Below are 8,272 nucleotides of genomic sequence, written 5' to 3'. Positions count from 1 at the left end.
GCTTTCTTCATGACTTATACATGTTCGTATGACTATGAGATTATGCAACTCCCATTTACCAAAGGAACACTTTATGTGCTACCAAACGTCACAACGTAACTGGGTGATTATAAAGGTGCTCTACAGGTGTCTCCGAAGGTACTTGCTGGGTTGGCTTATTTCGAGATTAGGATTTGTCACTCCGATTTTCGGAGAGGTATCTCTGGGCCCTCTCGGTAATGCACATCACTTAAGTCTTGCAAGCATTGCAACTAATAAATTAGTTGCGGGATGATGTATTACGGAACGAGTAAAGAGACTTGTCGGTAACGAGATTGAACTAGGTGTTGAGATACCAATGATCGAATCTCGGGCAAGTAACATACCGATGACAAAGGGAACAACGTATGTTGTTATGCGTTCTGACCGATAAAGATCTTCGTAGAATATGTGGGAGGAGCCAATATGAGCATCCAGGTTCCGCTATTGGTTATTGAACGGAGACGTGTCTCGGTCATGTCTACATAGTTCTCGAACCCGTAGGGTCCGCACGCTTAAAGTTTCGATGACAATTATATTATGAGTTTATGAGTTTTGATGTACCGAAGGAGTTCGGAGTCCCGAATGAGATCAGGGACATGACGAGGAGTCTCGAAATGGTCGAGACGTAAAGATCAATATATTGGACGACTATATTCCGACATCGGAAAGGTTCCGAGTGATTCGAGTATTTTTCGGAGTACCGGAGAGTTATGGGAATACGTATTGGGCCTTATTGGGCCATACGGGAAAGAAGGAAAAAGGCCTCCAGGGTGGCCGCACCCCTCCCCTTGGTCTGGTCCGAATTGGACTAGGGAAGGGGGGCGTCCCCTTCCTTCCTTCTCCTTTTCCCTTCCTCTTTTCCTATTCCATATGGGAGGTGGAATCCTACTAGGACTAGGGAGTCCTAGTAGGACTCCACACATGGCGCGCCCCCTCCTAGGGCCGGCCTCCTCCTCCCTTGCTCCTTTATATACGGGGGCGGGGGGGGGCACCCCAAAGACACAACAATTGATCTCTTAGCCGTGTGCGGTGCCCCCTCCACCATAATCCACCTCGATAATATCATAGTGGTGCTTAGCGAAGCCCTGCGTCGGTAGAACATCATTATCGTCACCATTCCGTCGTGCTAACGGAAGTCTCCCTCAAAGCTCGGCTGGATCGGAGTTCGAGGGATGTCATCGGGTTGCACGTGTGCAGAACTCAGAGGTGCCGTACGTTCGGTACTTGGATCGGTCGGATCATGAAGACGTACGACTACATCAACCGCATTGTGCTAACGCTTCCGCTTTCGGTCTACGAGGGTACGTGGAAAACACTCTCCCCTCTCGTTGCTATGCATCACAATGATCTTGCGTGTGCGTAGGGAAATTTTGAAATTACTACGTTCCCCAACAAGGCCCACGTCCTTGGAGGTGTCCGGACACTCTATTTGGGGTCCGAAGAACGACTTGTACATCTCCTCGTGCGTCAGGCCGAGGAAATTCTGAATAGCGCGCGATCCTTCTGGGTTGAATTCCCACAAGCAGAGGGGCCGGCGTTTGCAAGGCTGGACTTGACGAATCAGCATGACTTGCACTACCATAACCAAACTAAAATCTCCCTCGAAGAGATCCCGGATGCGGCTCTGCAGTATGGGCACATCCTTGGCTGGACCCCAGCTCAGCCCCCTGCTGATCCATGACATCAGTTGTGGTGGAGGGCCCGAGCGAAAGGCGGGGGAAGCTACCCACTTGTCACTTCTGGGAGCGGTGACGTAGAACCACTCCCGTTGCCATATTCCGGACATCTCTGAAAAGGAACCCTTTGGCCATGGAGCTCCAATGATCTTGCTTATTAATGCCCCTCCGCACGCTGCATGCTGCCCCTCAACCGTCTTCGGCTTCACATCAAAGGTCTTGAGCCACAGGCTGAAGTGAGGGGTAATGCGGAGGACCCCTAGCTTAGGACCCCTACTATGAGATATGCCGGATTTGACACCGAGATTGGTGCTTTCATTGAGAGCCTGCTGGGTGATCGTCACGGATCGATGGAATGATCAGGTGATATTTTTTCAGCTAGATCTGTTCAAACGTAAATTATCTACTTTGCAAAATCGTTGCTTCCGCATCGTACAACTTTGTTTTCATATGGAGAAATTCTTAACAGCGCCGCCAACTAGTACATCTAATCCGGGCTGTGCGGCGGCCACCGGCAACCTACGGCTGGAGGATCTACTACAGACAGCCAACACAAAAAAACAGCCGAGCTTCATATGGCGGCAGCCTAGGGCAGAAGGATGTATAGCACTCAAGTACTCGCGCGAAGTAGTGCACGCAGAGCCGAGGAGATTCCCACTCGGCGTCATCCACCAGGGAGATCCTCTTTGTTTCATTGCTTTAAATTAAATTATATAAGTATCAAGGTTGTTGGCTACTGCCAAGACATACTATTCATCAAACAATTAGTACACGCACACTTTGAATTCTAATCTACATAAAGCTCTATGTCAGCTTTTTGGCTTCTCAGGTACTTTGTACGCAACTGGGCTGTCTTCATATCCATGATACGGCGCACTGTTTGTCTATGACTCGGACGCGATGCCTTGGCGCTCCATCGCCTCGACCTGGCAGGCATCTCGCTAGCGCTCCAGGCCAAACTCCTTGTAGCTTCATTGTGTCCTGTCAGTATTGTCGCCCTACAAGTCCGGAGCGCACCACAACAGCACCGCCATCACGCAAATTCGGACCGAGCTGCGTTTGCACCGTCGCGTCATCGCTGTCACAAGCGGACCTCGGCGCCCAGACTATATTTCTCAAATTATTTATTTTGCATAAATAAATTATACAAAGGAATTTTTTATTTTTTTATTTATTTTTGTCATGCACATCATTATGTATGCATGAAAGTTAATGGTGGACAGGATATGTTCATTGAATATTGATTCTTCTGCCCGCACACGGCTCAAGGGAAAAATTCTGTCCGAGCTCTATCCTCCTCGGCACATAAGCCATCAACAATTGTTGCTGCAACTCCCTGTGGAGATCAATCCGGCCAGCGGGATCCGAGGTAAATGATTCGGGTCGGGCGGCGCTGTCACTTCGGCGTACAGACATGCTGACGTGCGGTTTCCATCGTCGCCTTACCGACCTACCACGTCACCTCGGCTGGACCGGAGGCCTTGCCATTGATAACCCACAAGTATAGGGGATCGCAACAGTTTTCGATAAGTAAGAGTGTCAAAACCAACGAGGAGCTAAAGGAAGAATAAATATTCCCTCAAGTTCTATCGACCACCGATACAACTCTACGCACGCTTGACGTTCTCTTTACCTAGAACAAGTATGAAACTAGAAGTACTTTGTAAGTGTTGTTGGATAAGTTTGCAAGGTAATACAGATTACGTAAATAAAAAGTAGGGGCTATTGTAAGTAAAGAAGCAATGAAGTAAATATAGCGAGTATGGAAAAGTGATGGTAGGAGTTGCGAAATTGCCCCTAAGCAATTGACTACTTTACTAGACTAATAGCAAGTATTATGTGGGAGAGGCCACTGCTAGCATGTCATCCCTGACTTGGAATTCTATGCACTTATGATTGGAACTATTAGCAAGTGTCCGCAACTACTAACGTTCATTAAGGTAAAACCCAACCATAGCATTATGATATATTGGTCCCCTTCAATCCCGTATGCATCAATTTCTATGCTAGGTTCAAGCTTCTCTCACTCTTGCCCTCCAATACATAGTCCTACCAACATACAACTAACCCTAGGGTGTGATCCACGTGCGCACTCATATGATGGGCACCAAAGGACAGCAACATAACCACAACCAAATTAAATCAATTATAGTAATTCATCAACCACCGATAGGACAACGAAAATCTACTCAGACATCATAGGATGGCAACACATCATTGGATAATAATATGAAGCATAAATTACCATGTTCAAGTAGAGGGTACAGCGGGTTGTGGGAGAGTGGACCGTTGTAAATAGAGGGGGGAAGGTGATGGAGATGTTGGTGAAGATGACGGAGGTGTTGATGTAGATCGTGGTGATGATGATGATGGCCACGGCAGCGTTCCGGTGCCACCGGAAGAGAAGGGGAGAGGGGGACCCTTCGTCTTCTTCTTCCTTGACATCCTCCCTAGATGGGAGAAGGGTTTCCCCTCTGGTCCTTGGCCTCCATGGCATGGGAGGGGCGAGAGCCCCTCCGAGATTGGATCTGTCTCTCTGTCTCTCTCTGGTTCTGTGTTCTCATCTGCTGCCCTTTCACCGTTTCGTATATATATGGACATCCGTAAGTCCGATTGGACTGAATCCTTCACCGTGATTTTTTTACCAAAAAGTAGCTTTCTTGCGGCCGAAGAAGGGCATCAACCGCCTTACGGGTGGCCCACAAGGGTCAAGGGCGCGCCCCTGCCTCGTGGCCACCTCGGGCACCGTCTCGCGTAGATTTTTCTTCCGGAATTCTCCAAATATTCCAAAAATATTCTCCGTCCGTTTTTATCCCATTTGAATTCCGTTTGATATGGATATTCTACGAAACATAAAACATGCAACAAACAGGAACTGGCACTGGGCACTGGATCAATATGTTAGTTCCAAAAATAATATAAAAAGTTGCCAAAAGTATATGAAAGTTGTAGAATATTGGCATGGAACAATCAAAAATTATAGATACGACGGAGACGTATCAGCATCCCCAAGCTTAATTCCTGCTCGTCCTCGAGTAGGTAAATGATAAAAAATATATTTTTTGATGTGGGATGCTACCTAGCATAATCTTGATCACATATCTAATCATGGCATGAATATTAAGACATGAGTGATTCAAAGCAATAGTCTATCATTTGACATAAAAACAATAATATTTCAAGCCCACTAATAAAGCAATCATGTCTTTTCAAAATAACAAGGCCAAAGAAAGTTATCCCTACAAAATCATATAGTCTGGCTATGCTCCATTTTCACCACAAAAAACATTCACATCATGCACAACCCCGATGACAAGCCGAACAATTTATTATATACTTAAGATAAAAGGCAAACGAGGCATCACGTTTGTCCACATATACTAATATTATTAGCACCGTTTGATCAGAATAATAATGGTTGAGATTTAAAGATATTACGTAACATGTGAACGTGTAATATGTACCTAGGTATTGGACTGTCACGTGTATACATATATAAGGCATACGTGATCATATAGAAAAACATGTGTGTTGAATAGGAAATATATAGAGCCGTAATCCGTCAAGCTGCCTACATGCAACAAACGTATACTGGATGGATCCCTAATAATATATTACTGTATTGAGATCTACATAAATTAGGAAACCTCAATAACCCACGCCAGGTATATAGAATACATAAGAAAATACATGTGATCCATAAAGCCTCGGCTCATCTCCAACTCTGTCACGCACGCCTGAAATCCCACCAGAGCCCGTGACGACATGTGATCCATAAAGCCTCGGCTCATCTCCAACTCTGTCACGCCCGCCTGAAATCTCATCGGAGCCCGTGACGCTATCAAGGAAAGGACAATGACGCTTCGATGGAACTATTATGAAAGAAGGCCATGATCCTGCCCAGAGTGTGCAAGATCTCATGCGAGAGGGACGGAGACCCCGACAAGCTTAATGCACGTTCCTCCGGGCGACAATACCCTCTCAGAGGGTGACATGGGTGCGATAACTTCGCAGCTTGCCGTGGAATGCCTCCCCATGTGCTCCTTCTGCCACGTCAACACCCACACGAAATAGACTCGCATGGGGCTCGAACGCCGGACAGACTAAGGCAAATTCTTTGGCATGGTCGAAGCTCCTTTAGTCCTACCACAGCGCCACCTCTCGAACAATAATCGCTTCAACAAACACATCATCAGATACCACACACACTGTCGGCGAGAGCAGCATGATATCATAGCGGCTAGGGACATGATTGGAACAAGCACTTTTGTCGGAGGCCGCCGATGAGCAAGGAGGGGCCATCCGACCTGCAGCTACTACAGAACAAGCTGGCATCGACCTTGAACCGCAGCTGGTGTGCCAGCTGATGTGCTGGTCCATAAGTGGTGAAACTACATTAGACCAGCAGGCGGCGTACGATCACCGCGAGTCCCAGCTGCACGGTTGCCTAGAAGTCAGAGCGGTTCAACGCAAGAAGGAACGCCTGCGTTGAGATGGAAGGTGGAAAGCACCAACATGGAAATCATCCACCGTGATGCTGACTCCAACAGACCACCGGCTCCGCTGGAACGGTGTGTGAGCTTACTGGAAGTTTGGAACTGCAGCCGAGAAGAGAATGAGCAAAGTGATTGAGTAATATTGATGCATCATGCAGGCATGCATAACGTGCGGCGCGTCGGATGTGATAAACGTTTTCTTAGAGTAGTATTAATAGTGAGGAAATGTCAAACAAGTGGACGAGCCGTCAGGTAAATAATACTATATTATCAAATGTAATTTTTATGATTTTATTTGTCATGCACATTTGTCTTTGTGTGCGGGTAAAAATTTCCATGAAAATTCAAAGAGAATTGCATGACGTTTTTTAATGTTTATAAGATTATTTTCTCTAGAGCATTCATTTTCTGGGCAAACAAATACTATGTTAATCTTTGTTTTTGCAAGGGAAATACTATGTTAATCTTCACTTCTATATAAATTAACACTTGCTTAAAGTACAAATGGGAACACTTGAAATCCAGCCATTTGGTACTATTAACCATTTGGTACTATTAATCATCGGGTAAAGCTATATGTTGGTGATGAGTTAAACGAATTGGACGTAATGATAGAAGAGAAACTATGCAAGAAATAGAAGCAATGACTTGAGAGTTAAGGTGCGAAGGATGTCCAACAAAAGCGATGACACATGAATATATACCAGGAGTCACTCGATCAACAAAATATGTTCCCAAGCAATATTTTTGTAGACCACCATATATACATCCTTAATGGTACATGCGCTATCATAAATACATAACTACATACAAACACGAGTTGGGAAATGCCCTGACAGAACGACAACATGAAATCATATGGCAAAAAAGAGGCAACACAAATTTGTATGCCAAAAAAGCTAGAAGATCAGCGAGTGCTCGCTGTGACAAAAAAACATCACAGTTAGACAACCATGCTTCTTTTCAGTGTTACACTTCCGTGCAATCATAACAATTACAGGTGGCTTGCACATAATTGAATAATAAGTTTGTGAACGAATTTATATGTGTTATAAAACTAACGACATAGTGGCATAAAGCATAGTATGATACCCCAACCAAGTTTTAAATAAGACTAGGTTATTAGAGAGCTCCACATTGCTATCAGTGTAACTAAGTTAAACTGGACACCTGAATTATATATGAGTTGGGTTTTGTAGAATCAAACAAAGTAAAAAAAATCAGGATTGATATACTGATTGAAGGAAAAAATTGACAACCATAAGACAAGCAAATGAGATGAGACTACAACTACAGTTGTTTCACACTGACGATTACTGATGAAACATGCCACTAGAAAAATAGCATAGCTTCATGGATAAAGAAGATAGGTGAAAGAGAGGAAAAAGGCAAAAAAATGATGTACATACATTTTAAATAAAGTAACCATATCAGGAATCACGACAAAATTTAAATCGTTAGCTATAAATGTGTCTATTGAACATCTGATTTAAATTGATCATATAATAATCTAGGACACATTACTGTCAAACCAAATTTTAGTGCCATTTAACAAATAAACATTTAATGTTAGACTATGTTGGTTTCACCACACAGAAAAAAAATACAAAAATGATAACAAATGGTTTTCTAAAATACATAAATAGTATATTATAAAGATCTAGCCGCGCAAATGCGCGGGTGAATCCGCTAGTTGGTTCATACTTTTTAACGCGCTTCAGCATTTTCAACCCTCACGCAATACATGAGAGTGAGCCATGGATATAGCACTATAGGTGGAATAGAATGATGGTTGTGGGGAAGACAAAAAGGAGAAGATAGTCTCACATCAACTAGGCGTATCAACGGGCTATGGAGATGTCCATCAATAGATATCAATGCGAGTGAGAAGGAATTTCCATTCAACAGATGCACTAAGAGCTATAAGTGTATGAATGCTCAGACTGAAAACTAAGTGGGTGTGCATCCAACTTGCTAGCTCATGAAGACCTCGGCGTTTGAGGAAGCCCATCATCGGAATATACAAGCCAAGTTCTATAATGAAAAATTTCCACTAGTATATGAAAGTGATAATTCAAG

This window comes from Triticum urartu, chromosome 7A, assembly GCF_056163025.1.
Source record: "Triticum urartu cultivar PI428250 chromosome 7A, HENAU_Tu73, whole genome shotgun sequence".
NCBI classification, from domain to species: Eukaryota; Viridiplantae; Streptophyta; class Magnoliopsida; order Poales; family Poaceae; genus Triticum; species Triticum urartu.
Note: the sequence above shows the minus strand (reverse complement) of the source record.